The sequence below is a fragment of the Megalobrama amblycephala genome, linkage group LG20, assembly GCF_018812025.1.
Source record: "Megalobrama amblycephala isolate DHTTF-2021 linkage group LG20, ASM1881202v1, whole genome shotgun sequence".
Taxonomy (NCBI): domain Eukaryota; kingdom Metazoa; phylum Chordata; class Actinopteri; order Cypriniformes; family Xenocyprididae; genus Megalobrama; species Megalobrama amblycephala.
In genome coordinates this window covers 27,414,361-27,438,103 of record NC_063063.1, presented here as the reverse complement: position 1 = coordinate 27,438,103, position 23,743 = coordinate 27,414,361, and the positions used below count along the sequence as shown (strand labels likewise).

Genomic DNA, 23,743 nt, shown 5'->3' with positions numbered 1-23,743 from the left:
GATAGTTGACTTAACTTAACTGTCGTGCCTCACGCACTTTACACCCACTTACAAACAGCTGCATACAAACACACCTGTTTCAGATTGGAATCTCCCTTAAGATGCCAAAATAACCTTTTAAGTACACTTCACAGCACACATATGGTCGAATGGAACCCATGAGTGTCAGATAAGAGAGACATACAAAATGTGCAGAGCGGGGAAGTGTGGGGGCTGGAATTGGGAACCCCTAATCTAGACAGATGCAGTAGTATGAATATTTTTGGTAAGATGGATCTTTTCTCTAGCTTCCATTTCCAGATAATTACACAGTTTCCACGGATTAATGCAATTCTAAATAGTCTTATTAAGTCAAATCACGGTATTAATGTATCACAATCACAAATGCATCACAAATGCATTCACAAAATTGTCATGCTTAAAAAAAAAACTGTTTTTTTTCCCCCCTCAGCAGTCAATCACTCTCAAATTTCTCATAATATCAGACACAGTTTCTGACGGGTCTGCTAGCTAGAGGGTTGTTTGTGATGGACAAGTGCAAGACAGTTTGTGGGGCGGCACTCAATGATGTCACTCAAACTATCAGTTGTCTTCCTATTTTCGAACGCAGCTTCAAACAGTCAACCGTCTTCCATGAACATGCTCAGCTGGTAAAGCATTGCTCCAAACTTTTGAACAGTATTGTACAGTGGCGCCTGCAGCTGTATGGCTTTACGCACTGTGCGTGCCACGAAAGGGCGCTAATTAATGCCGTGTTTATTTTTTACATAGGTTTTAAATTGAAAATTAATCTATCCATGTAAACTCATGACATATTGAGAAATCAAGAGAGAATGAGAATAAATAAAGTTGTGCGTTTGTGTGTTGTAAAGTCATATGTTTGTAGCTTATGTGCGTGCATGCGTGGGGGATGGGTGAAAAGAAATCTGATTGGCTAGTTTAGTTTTGTTTAATTGGCACATTTTCCACACACGAAAAATTACATTACAGACAGTTATTTTATTTAAAAAGATATTGTTCATGTCATATTTTTGTCATCAGTGTGTTTTTTGGATCAGCACTATATGCATAAACTGTTTCATTATCGGCATGATGCAATTTTTTTCTCTCATTACCGTTTTTAACATTAATACCTAGTCATAGGTTTGATTCCCAGGGAACACCCACATACTGTCAAATGGCAAATTAATACTTAATACCTTCCATTAAATAGTCAGGATGAATGCTATCCCAGGGTCCAGAGAGATTGGAGGTAATTGTTTGAGTTCACAAATAGGCCAGAGTTGGGTCTTCTCTCAGTCTGACACAGAAAAATCTATTCATAAAGAACCCCTCGGTAATGGCTTGACAACATCCAGGTATGGATGAGAGTGAATATGTATGGATGATATTGATGTGACTCTTCGGGTCCTTTTGTCTGAAAGGAGCATCTCTGATGCTTTGAAGTTGCTTCATTGATTTTTAGTCACCGCTTGTGGCTGAGACTCTCTCCCAGTCACCCCTTCTTCCCTCTTCGCTTCCTCTTATTTTTATTGTTTTCTCACAACAAACACTTCAAGCTTTTGATCATCCAACAGTCTTCAATGCTATCTCTTCTGCCATTCAGAAAGGGTGAAAAGAGAAAGAAAGGGAAGATAAGAGTCACCAAGAGAGCAGGACACTGTAATATGTCTAGGGGAAAATAGTCAGAGCCCATCTCAGAGGGCCATTAGATTCTTCCCCACTTCCCCCACTCCTGCAGTCACCGTAAACTAATAGTCATTCACCTGGTTGACAGGAAATCTTTCCCCTGGTGCCAATGGGCGATGGCTGGGTTATGTTTAAGGTTACAAAGCCTCGGAGGAGACCATCAGTTCTGTGGGCCTACTCTAGCATTCCCCTGAGCCGTGGGGCTTCACAGACGACCCTAGACTGATGAATGCAGCTAAAGTGGTAAGAGAGATGTGTTGTACAAATGTCTGTTGGACTGAAAGGATATATTGCCAGCTGGAAAGAAGAGTTGTTGAGAGTTTGTCTTGAGGCCGATTACTAGTCTCAGACAGCACACCAACGGACCGTCTGATGCATACTGCACACAAGAATAAAAGACTGATAGTTCCATAACCGTGATTCATTTCCGTGATTTCCAGGTTGATTGTCTGGCTTCAAGCGTCAAAGAATAAAGGTTTTTAGAAATTTAGAAATTTATTCTGTTGTTCTATCTATCATTCTATCTATCTGCCTGTCCATCCATCCATCCATCCATCCATCCATCCATCCATCCATCCATCCATCCATCCATCCATCCATCCATCCATCCATTCATCCATTGTTCTATCTGTATTCTAGCTGGTCCGTCTGTCCGCCCATCTATATATACTTTATCATTTGTTCTATCTATCTATCTATCTATCTATCTATCTATCTATCTATCTATCTATCTATCTATCTATCTATCTATCTATCTATCTATCTATCTATCTATCTATCTATCTATCTATCTATCTATCTATCTATCTATCTATCTATCTATCCATAGTTAAAGGGTTAGTTCAACCAAAAATTTAAATTCTGTCATTTATTACTTACCCTCATGCCGTTCCACACCCGTAAGACCTTCGTTAATATTCAGAACACAAATTAAGATATTTTAGTTAAAATCCGATGGCTCTGTGAGGCCTCCATAGGGAGCAATGGACATTTCCTCTCTCAAGATCCATAAAGGTACTAAAAACATATTTAAATTGGTTCATGTGACTACAGTGGTTCAATATAAGATTATAAAGCAACGAGAATATTTTTGGAGCGCCAGAAAAACAAAATTACGACTTATATAGTGATGGCCGATTTCAAAACACTGCTTCAGGAAGATTCGGAGCACAGATGAATCAGTGTATCGAATCATGATTCAGATCGTGTGTCAAACTGCCAACGGCTGAAATCACATGACTTTGGTGCTCCGGACAGCAGATTCTACACACTCATTCATCTGTGCTCCGAATCTTCCTGAAGCAGTGTTTTGAAATCGGCCATCACTAAATAAGTCGTTATTTTGTTTTGTTTTTTTGGCGCTCCAAAAATATTCTCGTGGCTTTATAATATTAATATTGAAGCACTGTACTCACATGAACCAATTTAAATATGTTTTTAGTACCTTTATAGATCTTGAGAGAGGAAGTGTCCATTGCTCCCTATGGAGGCCTCACGGAGCCATCGGATTTCAACTAAAATTTGTGTTCCGAAGATTAACGAAGGTCTTACAGGTGTGGAACGGCATGAGGGTGAGTAATAAATGACAGAATTTTCATTTTTGGGTGAACTAACCCTTTAATTTGTTTGCCCTATCATTCATTCTGTCGTTCTATCTATCTATCTATCTATCTATAGTTCATTTGTTCGTTCATTCTGTCTATCATTCATTCTGTTGTTCTATCATTCTATTTATCCGCCTGTCCATCCATTCATCCATCCATCATCAATCTTTCTATCTGTATTCTATGTCTGTCTATGTATACTCTATCTATCTATCTATCTATCTATCTATCTATCTATCTATCTATCTATCTATCTATCTATCTATCTATCTATCTATCTATCTATCTATCTATCTATCTATCTATCTATCTATCTATCTATCATCTGTCTGTCCACTTGTCTATGTAGACTTTATGTTGATACACATATACACTCATGGATACAGTTCAATGTATGTTTGGCAATGCCATGCTGAGATTGATCCAAATGCGGCATATGTGGCAGTATATGCGGACAGACAAAAACTCTCTTTCTATTTTACACACGAGTGCTCACATTTTCTGTCCCCTGCTGTAGCAGTGGCATTTTCTGCATGGCTCTAGTAGGACTTCAGTTTGTTTCTGTCTGGATGTTGTTTCACTGTGTGGGTTTCACTTTCGCCCAGGAAAACCCATGAATATATTTAAAACTTCCTCTACAATGCAAACCCATCAGCTGTCCAAATGGCACTGTCCTTTGACAGACATTCAAATATGGGGGTAAAAAAAAAAATAAAAACATTACAGTTTGCTGAAACTTAAAATAAATTGATGATGTAAAACACCGAAAAGTAGCAAAGCCATGCAGAGATATTAGTTAACAGTATGAGCACAGAACAAGTGGAGAATGTCACTGCACACACAGCATCCACAGAAAGAAGAGAGGAAGGTTTATACAGGAGAGATATCATGGCCCAGCATGTGATAGCAGCACGACATAGCACAGAACCACATGCTGGAGAACAGAAATGAACCGTGGAGGGAGAAGAATGCAAATGACACTATTACATGAAATGGTGATCCCAATTATTTCATTTCCATAATGTGACACATTTACAACTAAAACAGAATATTTAGTGATACCATGAGACTTTATATTATAAGGCTGGGTTTGAATGAATTGAGAGAATTGGTAAATAACAAACAATAATATTAATATAAGTTATAACTGACATGCTTTTAAGAAAAAAAAAAAAAGTCTTAAAATTTCTCTCTTCATGGATAGAGAGAACAGATAACAATGGAACACTGGAACTCTGCAAAGATAGATTAAGCAGTTTTGTACAATGACAAGAGATTGCCGAGTAAAACATGTTAGGCTATGAGATTAATAGTTGATATTATATGTCCTTGTCAGTGCAGCTTTGGTACATCAGAAAAGTTCAAACGCTGAGAATGCTTTTTTTTTTTTCTTTAGAAAACATCTATTGATAAATAGTGCACAAAAAGACCAGGGATTTTTTATTGAATTCCCTCTATAGTCAATAATTTTATCCCTTAAAATTCATCTTTGATCACCAAAATGACATATTCAAACGTTTTTTTCCTGTGAAAAAAAAAAAAAAAAAATTCTTCATGCCTTAAAATAGCTTGAATGTAACTCTACACCCTTGCTTCATTTAGTATACACGAATCTATGAATATGCTAATTAGCCCCACCTCCACTCACTCGCATGAGCTCAGAGATCCACTTGGTCAACTTACTGAGGTTAACGATGCACAGTGGTATCGCTTTTTACAACGTTGGATGCATAACGGTAATTAATATGATTAGCCTTTTGCTTGACTACGTTATCAAACAACTAATGTGTTGCTAATGTTACACAAACCACATTCCTGTTCGACATCTCCGAGTCAGACAGCTGTCTTCTAACAATCAGTATCCTTAGAAACGCTTTGAACAACTCAGAACATAAGTGGAGAAAGGCATATAGTTCATCATAACATCATAATATGCATCATACACCCGCCATATTGCTAAATCGACACAATTTTTTATATCAACAGGAAAATATACCGTGATAACCTGGGTTCTCTCGATACACCCCTGCTACTTCTCTGTTAATAATATTCTAAAGCTCGCCGACACGTTGATGTGATTGGTCACAAGGTAGTTTGTGACGTCAGAAACACCAATGATTTCAAATCACGTGTTTGAGACTTTTTTCCACTACATATTAAAGCATATTAAAAACACCACATAGACATATAAACAACATTAAAAACTTGATTTTCACTACAGGGGGTCTTTAAAAATTTTGATTTCATGTTGCCTTTTCACATTGCAAAAGAAATATCATCTCATGTGTCTTCTTTTTTTTGCTGTCTCTTTTTAATTATTATTATTTGTTGTTGTCTTTAACTTCATTTATTCTTCTCCCAAGCCACCTCTGCATTGGCAAAGAATTTCTCTTCTTCCACCTTCTCTTGCTTTTCTTTCTCTCAATAGAAATGCAATAATGTGAGTTCATTGTCTGCAAATCCTTGTAATGCAGAGAGTGAGAAAGATTAAAAAAAAAAAAAAAAAAATTTGTCCGAAAGATTCTTTTACATATTTGTGGAACATGTTTGACGCTCAGTTGAAGTGTTTATATCTGAACTTGTATTACACAAAATACATCGGAGTCAAATTATAGTTAGTATGCAGATGTGTTGAAGCGCGATTGTTCATGCTACTGCCATGTAGTAGTGTGTGTACGAGTAGCTGCTGAAAACGAGCAGGGAGGATGGAGACAAATCAATATAAACGATGGGGAGAAGTGGCTATCATTCAGGGGGGAAACAGGTGCAATATCTCTCTCAGATAGGAGCACATCCATCACAGCCAGACTTTAATTTGAGATGTTTAGGCCCCCTTCTGCTGATTGTCTCATAGCAAGTGTGTGTGTGCGTGTGCGTGTGTGTGTGTGGAGGTGGCAGGTGGAGGGTGACAGTGAGGGGTTACATGTTCAAAATAAAACTAAAAGCTTGAGAACGGTAGGAGGTCTGACATGGAAGGAAAAAAGACTCATGTGAAAGTGATGGAAATTAGAGAAAACAGTGGCTCTGTATCAACTCCTAGTGTACTGCCCTGCTGTTTACTACAGAGGGAGCATACAAACTGTAATGGACGGATATGAAAGGCTGTACATACACAGCAGTTCTCTGTGTTATAAAAATAGTGCTCTTCTCACAAAATGCACAGCTGTGAACTTACTCTAATTACACTGCTGTTCATAAGTCTGGAGTCGTTATGATTTTTTTTGATTGTTTTTGAAAGAAGTCTCTTATGTTCACCAAAACTGCATCAAAAATACAGTAAAAATTGTAATATTATGAAATATTGTTACAACTTAATAGAACTATTTTCTATTTTAATATATAATATAATGTAATTTATTCCTGTGATGGAAAAGCTGAATGTTCAGCATCATTACTCCAGTCTTTGCTGCTCAAAAAAAACATTTCCGATTAATGTTTTTTTTTTTGTTTTTTTTTTGGAAACTATGATACAATTTTTCAGGTGATTCATGATGAACAGAGAGTTCAAAAGGACAGCATTTACTTGAAATAGAAATCTTTTGATCCATTGAATGCATTCTTGCCGAATAAAAGTATTAATTTCTTTTTAAAAAATCTTACTGACCTCAAACTTTTGAACGGTATTGTATGTTTTTAATAGATGAATTGAATCATTATTTTAGACGTTACTAGTATAACACACTAACAGCAGAGCTACAAAAACACACAATTAGCTGGGTAATGCTGGGTAACAAAATAAATTTATATTTAACATTTCTTTTACTCCATCTGCAATTTTTTTGTAGCTTATTGCAAAGCATTATGGCATTGCCTTCGTTTTGAAGGACATACGCAATGCTCCCTTTGGCTAAAAGAAAGCATTTATACGTAGGCAGCTTGGTAGCTTTTGGAACAGAGACGGTAAATGTGCTGTTGCTTTAACCTTGAAATGATTTTTATTCTCTTTATCTTTATTTATTTCTTTTAGGCTGCTATTAGTTGAATGGATTGCGCATTGGAGTTGGTGCATTATACGTTTCAAGACTTTCAGAATAGCAGTAACAATGTCATGACAGCCACAGATATATCTGTAACCCCACCAAGGTGACATCTCAATTGTGTGCGAGCAGACGCATGTACACGAAAGCACACACTCAAGCAGCTCCGCCTGTGATAAAACAGTGTAGAAATGAGTCCCTTTACTGAAGCTTTAAACTACATATAGCCCAAGGTGAAGGGAGTCCAAATAATCTCAATTATTGATCGGCGTTGGGCAGAGGCCTCTCCGCAGGAGTGTTTGCGGCAGTGAGTGTTGATGGCAGGCATATCCGGATGAGTGATCTGGTCGGATCTCTCGCTCTGGATGAAAATGATAATGGATACTCAGATACGCACACGCACACACCCAAGTTCAATACCAGGAGCTATCATCACTGCGGACACAAAGGAGGGTGAGAGCAGCTGCTCTGTCCTTCCATTAAAATTACACGGGTGAAGAGAAAAGAACAGAGACAGAAAAGCGAGATAGAAGAAGTTGCCAGATGCAGAAAGAGATTCAAATAACCACAGCAAAGAAAGAAAGAACTAAAAGGCGTAGTTCACCTAAAAATGAAAATTCTGTCACCTTAATGTTGTTCCCTGTATGACTTTCGTTTTTACCGTACAACACAAAAGAAGGAATTTTGAAGATATTCCGGCTGTGCTTTTTCCATGCAACTACAACAAATGGTGACTGCCGCTTTCAAACAACAAAAAAGCACAATGAAATATCATAAAATAGATCCATATGTATATTTTAAGTCTTCTGGAGTTAAGTAGAATTGAAATTTGTCCAATTTTATGATTAAAAAAGGGGTCATATAATGCCACTTTTACAATATGTAAAATAAGTCTCTGATGTCCCCAGTCTGTATGTGAAGATTTAGCTCAAAATACCCCACAGATTTTTGAGGGTGAGAAAAAACGCTTAGTTTTTGTATGTCCCTTTAAATGCAAATGAGCTGCTGCTCCCAAGAAGAGAGCGGTGTTTCAAGAGCTCGTGTTAGCAGCTACTATTATCACGCAGCCTCACTGAAAATGTCAGAAACTGTTCAGCCTTTTATGTTCAAACTGGAGTCGAACAATGATGGGGAGACTCAAGAAGTAGTGACAACATGTAAAATGCAACAGGACATTTCTGAATGGTTAGTTGATGAATTTATGTAGCTGATGTGGGATATCTTAAAGGTCCCGTTCTTCGTGATCCCATGTTTCAAACTTTAGTTAGTGTGTAATGTTGTTGTTAGAGTATAAATAAAATCTGTAAAATGTTAAAGCTCAAAGTTCAATGCCAAGCGAGATATTTTATTTAACAGAAGTCGCCTACATCGAACGGCCAGTTTGGACTACATCCCTCTACTTCCTTCTTTAATGACGGTCACTAAAACAGTTTTTTGACTAACCTCCGCCCACAGGAATACACAAGAGTTGCGTTTGTAGAGTGTGTTTGTCGCCATGTCGTCAAAACGCTGTTATTTTCATCCCGCAGTCCAATCACCGGGTCTGATTCCGGCTCAAATTGATAGGGTAAAATTAAAGACATGTTTACAGTAACACTGAGCGCGTGCATCTCCACGTTATGGTAAGAGGCGTGACCTTTCCGGGCACGGTGCGCTCAGAGCTGTCAAATCACAACACAGGAACCGCTGGCACAATCAGAACTCGCTTACGTATTTCTGAAGGAGGGACTTCATAGAACAAGGAAGTCATCAGCCCGTTTTTATGACAGTGGAAACAGCGGTATACAGATAAGTAAATTATGTGAAAAATACTGTGTTTTTTTACACGCGAAACATGAACACATGTTATATTGCACACTATAAACACAATCAAAGCTTCAAAAAAACACGAAAAACGGGACCTTTAAAGTCAATTGATTAGCATATTCTGTCATGATAATCTATAAATTGCTCATGTGGGAACTGTTGTAAGATCCTACAGAGCCAGAGAATATATACTGCATGAAGATGGAATAGGTATAGTTTAGTTTAGTTTATAACTTATGTTGTCATCTTGCTTTGATGACATGCTATTGCATTTGTGTTGGCCTCACACCAATGTTGCGTGTTCTCAGGGGCCGGGTTTATGTTAATTTTAGGATTAGTGATGTCAACAACTCGGGAAGAAGCTTGTTTTAGTCCCTACCAGCCATTCGATGTAGTCCTTAAACAGCAAATTCTTTAAAAGAAAATATCTCCCTTTGCATTGAACTTTGAGTGTCGTAACTTTGCAGATGTTGTTTATGCTCTAACAGCAACATTACACACTTACTGAAGATAAAAGAGTGAAATCAAAATCAGCCACCCCTTTAACTGACAGTCTTCCTCTCCAGTGGCCTATCTATTATAACAAGAATAATAAGTGAATTAATGAATTAATGAATCATTCAGATCTGATTCTCATTTTGTATGATGTAATTATGAAAAACAGGCCAAAACGAATTCATTTGGAGTTGAGTTTGTTTTGCAAGTTTGAAACAGCTTGCGAAAGCAAAATTTCAAGAAAAGTTGGTAAACACCTTTTTAACTACCATTGGTCCATGGTGATTACGTAATAGGCAGGTGTGCTCTGGGACACTGCCTTCTTTGACTGTAATTATTTCTTCTCTTCTGTGTCATTTTCTTACTACGCTGTTTACATTCAGCGCTTCCAGGTTCTACGTCAGAATGTAGACTTATTTAATCAAAAATATCTTAAAGGGTTAGTTCACCCAAAAATGAAAATTATGTCATTAATGACTCACCCTCATGTCATTCCAAACCCGTAAGACCTCCGTTCATCTTCAGAACACAGTTTAAGATATTTTAGATTTAGTCCGAGAGCTTTCAGTCCCTCCATTGAAAATGTATGTACGGTATACTGTCCATGTCCAGAAAGGTAATAAAAACATCATCAAAGTAGTCCATGTGACATCAGTGGGTTAGTTAGAAGTTTTTGAAGCATCTTATATAGATTTTGTTCCAAAAATAATAAAAAATGCAACTTTATTCAGCATTGTCTTCTCTTCTGGAATCCTTTCCATTGATTTGATTCCATTGAACTGATTCCATTGAATTGATTCCATTGAATCCTTTCATCTGTCGGCGTTGGTAATGCACTTTTACGTCGTTGTTTTTGGCGATTAGGACATCCGCGACATGCACACTTACGCACCATTTTAAAAAATAGCTTGAATACAGCGTGCGTCTCCCTCAGACTGTAAACGAAACTCTGGCGCACCAGATAACACGTCAGCAGCGTCTTACGTCAGCAATGCGCTGCGGTTCACTGAACCCGAGTCGTGAACCCGGATGAACAACAGACCCGGAAGAGAATACAATGCTGAATAAAGTCATAGTTTTTGTTATTTTTGGAGCAAAATGTATTTTCGACGCTAACCCACTGATGTCACATGGACTACTTTGATGATGTTTTTATTACCTTTCTGGACATGGACAGTATACCGTACATACATTTTCAATGGAGGGACAGAAATCTCTCGGACTAAATCTAAAATATCTTAAACTGTGTTCCGAAGATGGAAGGAGATCTTACGGGTTTGGAACGACATGAGGGTGAGTCATTAATGACATAATATTTTTATTTTTGGGTGAACTAATACTTTAATTTGTGTTCCGAAAGATGAACGGAAATCCTATGGGTTTGGAACTACATGAAGGTGAGTAATTAATGACAGAATTTTCATTTTTGGGCGAACTAACACTTTAGCTCAAGAATTGATCACTATGACTAGATTTCAAGATTGTCAGTAAATAACGAGTTAAACTTCAGTCTCTTTTCCGGCCACCTATTGTGTGGAATCGGAAAACAGCAAACAAGTCATGAGCTTGAAAGCTTCAGTGCCCATTTATTGTAATTTAATGGTAAGGAGCATAGGAAAACTTCAAATCTCTTTTGTTTTCTGCAGAAGAACATCATACGGGTTTGGAATGACATGAGGGTGAGTAAATAATGACAGAGCTGTCATTTTTGGATGAACTGTTCCTTGAACTGTCTAAGGCCTTGTTGACTTTGGCATTAGAAGGGTTCAGCTGGCCTGTTGCATCACCTCTCTGCCACCCATTCAGTCTCCAGGATATCTGAAGGCCCTCGTCAGTCACACAATAAGTACATGGGATTACTGTGGATCTTTCCTGCAGCCTACGGCGCCGTGCAGCACACCAGAGAGGATATCCTCCTCTGTACAGCACTGCCCAGTCATTCACTCCCTCAATGCTCTTTCACTGCATCAGCGATGGCTTTCTTTAAAGAGAGAGCTTATTCAGCTGCATTATGCATTGAGATCACTTTAAGAGAGAACTCGAGATAAGCGGCTCAGGTTTGTGTGAATGAAAAGAGCCATTGGGCTGGTTGAAATTAGGAACTTGATGCCTTGGAGTATCAAGGGAGTGTGAAGTGTGTAAAGGACATGTTGTGAAGTATCTCTGGGCCATACTTTGGCAGCATTTTCTTTTCTCTGAAGTCCACTTATAATGTTAAAGGTTTCTTGCAGCAGAAACAGTTGTAATTTAGTTCTTCATGACCATTTGTCTTCTCTTTTCTGACCTTTAGAATTAAACATCACATATTTTAGCTATTGTTCCTTTAGTGTTTCTACATAAACACCTTTTTTTTTTTTTTCTTTTTTTTTTTTTTTGCATGTGAAATGAGTAACTGTTGTGGGTTTGCTGTGTATATTTGATGCTTCCTAGTGGATGCCAAGTCTTATATTACCATTCAAAAGTGTGAGGTCTGTTCAAAAGAATAGCATTTATTTTATTTGTTTATTTTATTTATTTTTTTTGTATCAAATAACAAATTTCCAATTTTTTCCCCCAGTTTTTACAGTTTTTCTTTTCTAAGATTATGATACTTCAGAAGGGCATCTGAACATCAGAATATCTGATGGACATCCCCACATTTAGATATACTGTCAGAAAAAAATAAATGTGTAATCAGTGTACATTTAATAGACTTCACCCTCTACATAGATGTTGATATATAAAAACTATGGAAGCTTGTTTCCGCCACTGAATAAAAAATAAAAAAGGTTTTATTGCGACTTTTTATCTCGCAATTCTGACATTTTTTCACAGAATTGTGTGACATAAACTTACAATTGTGAGTTATAAAGTCAGAATTGCAAGATATAAAGTGGCAATTGTGTGTTATAAGGTCAGAATTGCAAGACATAATCTCACATTTTTGACTTTTTTTCTCAGAATTGTGTTTATATCATAATTCTGACTTTATAACATGCACTTGCGGGTTATAAAGTCAGAATTGTGATATAAGCTCGAAATTGGAATTTAGAACTCGCCATTGCAAGTTTATATCACAATTCTGACTTTATTTCTCGCAAATGCAAGTATATATCTCGCAATTCTGAGAAAAGAAGTCCTAATTGCGAGATAAAATGTTGCAATTACTATTTTTATTTTTTATTCAGTGGCGGAAACAGGCTTCCATAAAAAACAGTGAAATGTAACAAAAAAACTCTTTGTTTATATGCTTTTTGAATGACCCACTTTTGCAGCTTTTTTCCATAATTGTCTGGTCGGACTGAGAACAGAGCATATCTACATAGTGCATTGAATTAATTTATTTAATTTAAAAAGAGTAGTAAAACCCTTTGGTCCATGATATGGTGTTTAATTTGGTAATTTTATGGAGATGGATAGGTTGGGGGTTTTATGGGAATGGTATAGGGGCACGTTCAAGGTTAATCTGGATGTTTGGTTCTATATTACACACACACACACACACACACACACACACACAGAAATATATCAGTGTGTCCAGCTGTTATTGACCTTTGTGTCCATGGCCCTGGACCCGTGCCACTTTATGTCATCATTCTCTCTCAATTCCAATTGAATTCTGATGAGAGGGACATAGGGACATGTCAAATCTTGCACTCCCGATCCCCTCCATCTCAGGGTTCCCATCTGCTTTGAGCTGATTAGACCTCATTTAGCTCACCCTCAAAGCCGTCTCTCCCTCAGAGCTGTCTCTCTCTCTCCCCCTCAGCGCTGATCGTCTCTCTATCTGTGAGCTGTCTGTCTCTTGTGTTACCAACTGGTCAAAAGAGGATTCCTCATTAAACCCAATGCTTGTGCATCTGCTAGAGCTCGCTCTGGGGAATTGGACTCTTGTTGGGACATGGCTTTGTTTTCACCAGAAGCTCAGATCACTAGGAGCTCGGCTTCTTCTACAGTCTGCTCTGATCTCTGTCAAAAAAAAGCAAACCCAAGACCTGCCAGCTCTGGGTTTCTAAAGTACGTTCAGGAGGGATCTTTGGATTGTCCCTGCCTACTGATTTCAGACACTGATTGAAGCCTGGTGTTTCCTGTCTTTGTAAAGACTGGCTTGATCCAGGGAAAAGATAGGATGCGTTTCTGCTTCATCTGTGAGTTAAATTCTGTCCACTGACTGTTGTGCATTCATCTTTTATTCTTTTTTGTCCTAGAGCGTCCCGCAAATCCGTGCAACCTTTAACAGATGGACGGGATCAGCTTTTTTACCGTGGGACGTTTGCAATGCCGCAACAGATCAAATGAAAATAGGTGGATAATACAGTTAGAGATAGGCTGATATTGTGTCGTTTTCCTGGCACATCACGTCCTCTGATTTATGACAGCTAGAGGCAGAGTCTGGATGAATTTAAGTGGATGTCACAGCTCACCTCCTATTATTTTTAACACTGTTTTGTACTTTGTGGTTTATTCTAGGAATGCTGATGCTGAATTTTACTATCCAGAAGGGATTACGCCACACCTCCCCCTGCACACACACACATAACAGCTGCCACAATACGGTTGTACAAACAACCACTGAAAATTATAGATATGTTGTCTCTGAGGGAAAACCTACCACCAGAGTGTGATTCTATATTTGGTTACACTTGCAATAATAATGAGTAATCATCAAAGTCCTGAAATGCTTTCAAAACAGATTTCTGACATGAATCATCGTAGGTTTGATCTTTATATTAAATCTACAGATTCTTTTTGCATTTCAGTGCAATGTGCAATGCTATTTTTAAGTGTCTGAAGTGTTTCCCACAAGCAAACATGATGTTAAACCAATGCAACCTCAAAGAACACTTTTGTAAAAGGCTCTGTTTGGCATTTTTTGTCATTTAATACAATCTTGTTTCTTTTTAAATTATATTATCACAATAATAATTTGTTTTGAACGTTTTACGAATATCCGAATGAACTCAACAAGAGAAAAACCTGATGCTCATGTTCTCCGGCATGATTTGAAATGTTCCAAAGACTATTTTGTGCTTCGGTGGAAGCAAGAACATCTGGTCTTTTGTATTCTTGGTTAATTTCTCAAATGTATTTGCATTTTTTTATAATTTTCAAATTCCAAGACTTTACTTATTTCTAGTTTTAAATTGTAAAAAATGTATGCTGAGATATTTTCAGCCTTAAATCAAATAACAATAATAATAATTACAGTAATAAATAATGTAGAGTGATTTTTTTTTTTTTTTAATACAGTGTGATTCATATACCTCAGCATCACAGAAACCGCTTGAGGTCTAATCCCTCTCGCATGTCACAAAGTCCATAATCTCTGTGAGATTAAATTAAAATGTACATAAACACCAGACTCCAGTGCTTTGTACATGAATATCTCTATTAATAGTATGACAATGATGTGTGAGAAACAAAGACTTAACAAGTGCATTATGTGGATTAAGTCTCATTGTCTTTCATAACTCACAACATGTTGAAACTGTTCATTGCACTGCTGTTTCATCTGGGAACGAACTGTCAGGGAAACACTGCATTTTAGAGCCACTTGAGATATCCAGCACTGCTAGTAATTTGTCTGTCTTTTCTAGTCCCTCAAAAACACTTGAAACAGGTCCTTGATGTTGCCCAAATGTCTCCTGGCGCTCTTTTTTCTTTTTTTTTTTTTATAATTAACCAGTGTTTCACTACTTTGTGGCAGTAAGAAGCGAAGCACACATCTGCTTTTATATGTAAATGTTGGCTCACACTCATAATTGAGGCTCACACACACTCCAGGTATGAGTGTTTGCACTGGTGGGTTGCAATCAGGACTTCCACTCCAATCTCTGCAAGCATCAAGCCATAATTTTTCACCTGACTGAAGAGTCAGTCAGCAAAACAACCTTCCTTCAGCCTCCACAGTCAAACTCTCAAGCCTTTCCAAAAACGAAGGCAAAAACTGTTCTAAAGGGGGCAGGGATTAGTCGTTGGCTTCTTTCCTTCTGGACTCTTAGCACTGGAAGTATTGCAGCTTACATTCTATACGATTGGGGATAAACGTTCATAATTGAGGATGCTGACAGGTCAGTGATTTAGCATGAGAGCAACCCAACACTTGCACCAAGAGTTATGAGCTCTCCGCGCTTCCTAACTGTTCATTACTGACCTGGTAAGAAAGTCCACATCAGCAAAACACTCACAATTCAGGAGATTTGTGCACAGAAAATGTCCTACCTTAATTGGGTCCTTTTCCACCGGCCAAAAAGATGGATGGAGGCTTGAAATCAGTAAAATCCAAATGCTTCACAAACTCTCTTCCTTCATCTGTCCTCAGCTTCTTTTCATTCCTCGTTTCACCTCGCCTTCCTTGTTTTAGTTCCTTGTTTTCTCATCTACTCTCTGTTAGGAGTCTATCGTTCTTGTTCATCCTGTACAGTACAGAAGCGGAGACAGATGCGCGTGCCGCCAGTGAGGAAAGAAAAAAGGTTGAGCGAGCGAGCGCGCGCGCGAGAGAAAGAGTGCTGAAGTGTACGTCCCTGCGGTTTTAGAATGAACAGAGCGCGCACGAGTGTGTGTGTGTGTTAGAGAGAGAGAGAGAGTGACAGTGAGTGAGCTGGTCGGAGAGAAAAAGACCGAGCGGAATGAGGGAGCGCTTTGCTGACTGGCTCGCGGCTCTGCGGTCCGTGGCGTGATTGGAGAGAGTGCGACCCCTGTCAGGTCTCTGGAGTGTGGGATCTTCATCAACTACATTAGAGAGATGGAGCCTCCCCTCCATCCCTCGTTCCCTCCCTTCACCCCTCCCTCCTTTCCGTCAGTCCCGCAGAGAAGCAGCGATCTGAGCGGTCATCTCAGGAATATATGCTAATAATTCCGTTCTCGGTGTCTCGCGGGAACGGTGTCTTTTCCAAACTAATACACTTGCAGATGTCCTGTGTTAGTCTGTTTTGATTCTCTCTCTCTCTCTCTCTCTCTGTCTGTCTCTCTGTGTGTGTGTGTATGTGTTAACCTAATTTGTTTGTGTGTGCAGGCAGTGTCCAGCGCGCTTGTGTGTGGATAGTTGGTCCAAGACTTGGTACAGTGACTTTAAATTTCGATTCAGTCCCTGAATTTGAATTGAGGAAACAGGATGTATTTGATTTTTAACTTTAAGAGGAATTTGACTTTTATTTTATTAAGCGCTTATTTTTCCATAGTGCTTTAATTGATCATAAAACATATATGGTTTTATATGAAATTATAATGATATCATCATTTTAGATATTTTTATGTCAATATTTATTTTCCTGAAGCTACCTGACAATATTGTGAAAGATATTTTATGGTTTAATTTATAGCTAAATTAAAATGTAACAGTTTTGATGACTGGGATAATTGTTTTAAACATTTTTGAAATTTCAGTTTTAAAATGTTCAGATAAATCTCTCTCTCTCTCTCCTCTCATATATATATATATATATATATATATATATATATATATATATATATATATATATATACATCCCTCCTATTAACCTCAAAAACCAGCTACACCGTTTCCCCACTATTTTATGTTTCTTCATTGACTACTCAAATAGCTCTTTAAATAAAAACAACATAATAATAATATAATAGTATAATAATATAATGTATTTGCTATCAAGGGTAATAACATGCAGTATGTTTGGAGGCAAATTTGACACTCCCTTGGGACCGCCCCACTCATGGGTGGTCTCAGGATGCTTCACTGTTGGCATGACACAGGACTCATCATGGTAGCGTTCACCTTTTATTTCCCTGCACTTTCCACATGTCCCAAACAGTCGGATGGGGGATTCATCAGAAATAATAACTTCTTTCGGTCTTCTGCTGTCCAATCCTTGCTGTACTTGCAGAATTCTAGTCTGTCCTTGATGTTTTTCTTGGAGAAAAGGGGCTTCTTTGCTGCCCTTCTTCACCAAGCCACTGTCCAAAAGTCTTGACCTCACTGTGCCTACAGATGCACACCTGCTGCCAATATTGAGCTCTGCACATGGTTCAGGATTGACTCTTCAGGAGGTGACCGTCCTGCCGCTTACTGGACACTCTGGAATGTTCTGAAGGCTTCTTCATTGCAGTTGAATTTCTCAACTTGAAGTTCTTGATGATCCAGTAAATGGTAGATGCTTTGCATCAAAATGGCCTCACATGCAAAGAAATTGCTGCAAAGCGATGATGGGTACATGTCTTTCTTTAGAGGTAACCATTGAAGACGCAAGAACACTATGACTGGAAGCACTTTTTCCTCCTGACTAGAACTTGTTTGCACTTTCCCATGTGCTGGTGTGATTAGTGAAATTATGCTAGCTGATCACCTTTTACCAGGACCTCAAACAGGTCCTTTTTTTGTTTGTTTGTTTTGCCAATGAAGCGTTTTGCAAATGTATGTAAATGCATCTGATCGACACCACAACTGAAGCAGCAAACTTTTAACAAGCAGTTCATCTAATGAGGGTTTCTGAGACTACAACCCACTGCAGAGAACCACCAAAACTTTTGGCCATGGCTTTACCCTATCATTCAAGTGGGGGGCGGGACCATAATAAATTGTCCTTTTTTGAAAGGTAATGTACCTCCTTGTGGTTGAGAGACAGCAGGAGAGTCAACACTAAGAATCTCATTCTTAGCAGGATGTCTCAAAATTAGGATTCTCCTCATCTATGTTTTTGTGAAAATTATGACCCCAAGGATCACCGATGCAACCAAACTGTGTACAGGACACTGAAAATATGTCATCGTAAAAATAATTTATGTTTACCTAGTTGTCCCCATTAAATGACGAAAAGTCATCAAATATGAAGCAAAAAAAAAAAGATGTCAACCATATTTTTAGAGGCGTTAAACATTGTGTGGGGTCAAATAGACCCCAAAGATAATGCACAATATATAAAAATAGGCATTATAAAAAATAGACACATAAATAGTCAAAATCAGTAATTGAATTGAACCTCCCCCCCACCCCCACACATACACATACATATGCTAATAATTTTGTTTGTGTTATTTATTTAATTTTTTTTCATCTTTGTGAAATATTTAAACCTCCATTACTCCTCAGAAGTGGCAGGTCTTTGTTAATGCTGACCTATTTTTGAGGGATTCCTGCTGCTTGGCAGAGTCATAACATAACATTGATGCATGTGGGGAGCATGCACACACAAAAATATTACTGTGGGGGGCTGAGTCCGCTAGGGAAAATGATTCTGTTTTTCTCTTTCTCTAATCTCTTTCTTCCATTACACATTATATTATAAGCATAATATTTGGGTTGAAATTTTATTTAGCTCTCTGCAATTTCAGAATTTGGTGCAGAACTTTTTGCTTGAGTAGTTGGTAGGATGGCTGAATGATTGAATCCAGGATGGAGTCTTTTATACTCCGTTCCAACTCCTACTCTAATAAAGTGACAGGCAAATATAGATTGTGATATGTAACCTTTAAGGATAGGGGTTTGTCATGAAGAGGAGCTGTGTGCCTTGACGGCCATCACTCATGGGAAAGGTTAACTTTTCCGTTCACATTTCTCCTGCATCACAAATAACCAGACCTACACTTTATGAATGCAGCATGGAATAATGGTTCTCTTATAGTGTACCTACAAGGCTTTTTTAGTAGCTAAAGTAAAGCAATTTTTTTTTTAATCTTCATGGTCAGAAAATAAATGAGGTTTTGATGTTCTGTCAACTTCTCATTGAAGTCAAGATGCACGCTTTTTCAGCATGTATAACAAGATGTCTTATTCCTTCTCTTGTAACCTTGTTGAGTTTTTGTCCAGTATTTTAAGGAAGAAAAAAAAAAAAAACCCGATGACATTATAGATGCCTGAAGTTTTCAATGGGTGTCCTTCAGGATGGGATTGGTTGAAGATAGGACAAGTTATTTATTGCCCATTACTCTCACCCACCATACCCATCTCTCAACTCTGTCATCTATATTTAATTTGCTTTTAAAAAAAAAAAAAAAAAAAAAAAAAAAAAAAAAAAAAAACTGATTTAGCCAACAGTAATACATAGTCTGCCTTATACAGTATATGGTAACACTTTAGAATCATTTTCCATCATTAATGAATAACTACATAGGAACAAATGAGTAATGCAATATTAACACTCCAGTAACTACTATTAACTAACAAGAAATTCCAATTAATGAATTAGTAAGTAATAGTGCTTAGTTGAATGTGGTATTTCACTATTAGCTAATCAATAACAACTTTTTTTTTCAAATCCCATTCTTAATGACTATTTTGTCTTATTTTCCCTTAATAAAAGATAGGATAAATCGAAGGTGATGAAACACAGGGCAATTTTTTGAGCAATGTTGCCTAGCGATGATGCTTGGGCACTTTCCCAGTGAGAATGGCCAACAAAATTCAGATCTAAAGTATCCAGATAGAAACTTGTTGCCCATTCTCACTGGGAAAGTGCCCAAGCATCATCGCTCTGTGACACTGTCCAGCAACATTGCTCAAAAAGTTGCCCCGTGTATCATCACCTTTATATTTTATGCATTGTTGCTTAACCCTCTGGTACTCTGCATGTCAGTCAAATATTTCCAACTTAAACTGTCATAAATTTCAGTGTTTCCCAACCTTTCTAATTTTTCTAATCTTCCTAATCAAACACACCTGATTCAACTCATCAGTTCGTTAGTAGAAACTTCAAGACCAGAAATATATGGTTCAGATAAGGGAGACATTCAAAATGTGTACTGTTGGTGTGCCTCCAGGAACAGGGTTGGGAAACACCGCTTTAGAGCAACAGACTTAATTCTTCTTTTTAAATACGACACTTGGGAAATTATTGCTGAAGTGAAAAAAAGTTTTAAAAAGTTAACTTAAAAAAAGTTACAGAATTTTACATTTGTTATGAAAAATGCACAAAAATACTATTCAAATTTTATATGAAATATACTTTCAAAAACACATTTTACTCTAAAACTGCAAGAAATTCAAAGTCATGAATCTAAACAAGTTGTGTTCCAAATTTGAGCTTGATATCTCAAAAATATCAAGTTTTCAGTAAGATTTTGTTTGGCTGCAGTACCAAAAGTTTTAACTAGATGAAATTCATCTCCAATTCATTTCCAATGTGGTCTTTTTTGATCGTTTAGGAGCACAAGTGTGACTATTTTTTATTTAACCTTTTTGAATCATGTCCATGATTTTGTGTGTTTGTGTTCACAAAGCAAATGCCAAAGCTACTACCAAGTTTCGTACCATTCCAATGAAGTAGAAAATTCTATAAAAAATTTGGTCAAAAATGACCGAAGTGCACCAGAGGGTTAAATGCGATCACAGCAATTAAGAACCTGCTTAATTAATCATCAGTCTGATCATTGGGAGTTCCAGCAGAGGCTCAGCTGTCCCCGTGAATCCCTACAATTAACAGCTTCCTTAATGCTGTCGCTCTTTTTGTTTTATCAACAGAGACTTTGTTGGTAAGCTCAGAGATCGCTTAGGGCAAACGAAATATTCAAATGAAAATTATCCAGAGATCCAAGGAAAGCTTGGATCGCAAAACCCATTTTTGGACCTTTTACACCTGTTTCTTATGATTATATGGGAAATATTGTAAATGAGTTAATTATAATTACCTCACCACGACTTAATGCCATATATGAATATTCTACAGGACTTCCAATGAATTTTCTCAGATCTCTTGATAATTTCTATTTTTGAGTATTTTTTATTTGCCTTAAGCAATCTCTGTGCTAACCCTGTGAGTCTCCGCGGATAACCAGAGCGATAGCATTAAGGAAGCAGTTGTTCGTAGTGATTCATTAGGACAGCTCCCCCTCTGCTGGAACTGGGAGCGATCAGAGATTAATTAAGCAGGTGTACAGCTGTGACAGAGCAACATCCAAACATATGGACATGAATAGAGTGAGAAGGAGACAGACACCTGGGGACAGCCAGGCTAAATGATCCTATATAGTGTCTTCCCATCTCCCTGAATGGTTAAATCACTAGACTGCTTAGTTCAGATGCGGGGAAGCTTTATTCGGTATGCCTCCATTGAATTGTAACATTATTGGACAGGAGTGTTGGATTAAAGGACACACACACACACACACACACACATCAACGTCCTAACGGCTCCAGACGTGCCCCCTCCCCACCCAGGGTCACTTCCCATCCAGATGGTGTGTAACCCTCAGTGGGGCATGAAGATAATCCTCTCAGAAAACACACACACACACACTTACACAAATATAAAACACATGCTGAGGAAGGGATAAGATAAAGATGAACGTTCAACCCCTTTGCTTAAGTGTACTTGTGCTTTTGGTTGTAGACTCTTACAGTGTAAGGTTATCCCACTGACGGGAGAGATTTCCACATATCTGCTCTTTTATTTCGGTTGTGTAGCTGAATGAAACTCTCCATAGTCCCTCGGTTGCTCTACGAGAGGTTTTACATCTAAACTTGTCTTTCAGCCAGTCTGTCGTACTCGGCAGTTTCTAGATTTCTGGACCTGTTGAGTTCAGAGAGTCCTGTGAGTTATTTTCCCTTAAATATCTGATGCTGTCTGACAGAAAAAAATGCACAAGGGTATCATGCCCGCTGCTGAAATCACTCTGTGCATATAAAATTATCTGTGAAATTGTCAGAGAACAAGCAAAGCAAGGCATTGCAATTCTTAGACAATGTGGAGATTCTGTAAATCAAGTGATCTAGGGTGAATTCACGCAGTGCACAGCAATTCAACAAAGTCTTATTCACTCATCAACCACAGTTCAGTTTAACTAGACCCTATGTGCTTAAAGGGTCATGAAACCCCAGAACACATTTTTTGAGCTGTGAACAGATATGTGTAGGCTGCACATCATTGAAAACACTAAAGGTACTCATCAATTTTTGCATTTTTCAGAGCGATTTCTGTCTTCCGGTTTGAAAAGCAAAGTCGGAGCAACGTCACAAAATCTGACGTCATCGTGTACTGCCTGCAAGATCCGGAGTGCTGGTTGGCTCCAAGTATGGGCTGGTCGAACATGCTGACGTCAATAGTTTCGGCATTTATTCATGAGAAAAAGCACATTCAATCTAATCACTGCGCTGTAGTATGCATAAGATTATAATTTGCGGTATTATGCATGAGGAAGTATCACTTCTCTCGCCTCTGTCTCTTGTCATTCAGAGACATATCGTTGGTGCTCCTTTCCTCAGTGCTACAACACAAAAATGTGTTTTCCTGCGACGCGACCAGAGCAGAAATTTGGGTGCATGTGGATTGTTTTGCTGTTATCGACCAGCACAAATGGAAAATATGTTCGCATGAGATCGCATTACAGCGGAGAATTCAAATGTCACAAAAGTGCAGCTCATTCTCCTCTGTGTTCGGACACGCGAGCCATGTGTATGTTTCCCTCAGAACAGCAGCACATGAGTGTTGTTTGTATTTTGCCCATGACGCTGTCAGAACTGGAGTTTGAATACGAACACATAAAAAATACAATTGTTATGATATACATGCGGAGCGCGCATATGATCGGTTTTAGCGCGAAGCTCACTAGCCACGTGGATTATAGCTATACATAATAAAGTATCCGTGTTTAAAGTTTTTATAGATATATTTAAAACATTCTCCTGCACCAAACATTAACCAGCACAGCGTATGCACATATATTTCATCAAGTCTTCTTCAAATGAATTATATGTGCAAAATGGACTGTAAGATAAACAGAACCTCAGATACTTTGATCTCAGATAAAAGATTCCATGGAATTAAACTACTTTGCCACACTGAAAAGACCGAACACGCAAGAAACCTTCCCCGTCCTGTGGGAAACCGCCGTTGGGCTGATTGGGCGGGTCTTAGTGGTGACTATCCTCCGTGATCTCCCAGCCCAGGCGAGTGACGTATTTCAGCAAAATATTGGGATTTGCAACAAGCAAGGGTTTGATCTTCTTCTTTTCTTCAGCTGCCATGGTAAGTCAATTCTTATTTGTTTTTTAGAAGTGTTGAGGGAAAAACAGATGCATCCCATATAGACACATTTATAGAATGGGTCGGCAATACCCGGTGTTAGACCGGATACTGAAATCCGGTGGGGTTGGAGAATTAGACATAACCACATTGCTTCAGGGATATGATAGTGGGAGCGTAGATCAGAAAAGACATCCCTTGCTATAAATTGTAAGATCTCCTTGTTTGCTTAAGCAACAAGAGATCAAATCTAAAATAGGAATAA

General features: G+C 38.1%; 1 protein-coding gene across 1 annotated transcript in view; it reads right to left on the bottom strand.

The window, feature by feature from the left end:
• Nucleotides 1-16,434, bottom strand: part of LOC125255260 (cadherin-12) — a 180,239-nt gene extending 163,805 nt beyond the window's left edge. The window contains exon 1 of the mRNA XM_048170327.1: nucleotides 15,773-16,434. The gene's annotated coding sequence lies outside the window, so the exon portion shown is untranslated. The remainder of the gene's footprint in view (nucleotides 1-15,772) is intronic.
• Between the last annotated feature and the right edge of the window lie 7,309 nt (nucleotides 16,435-23,743).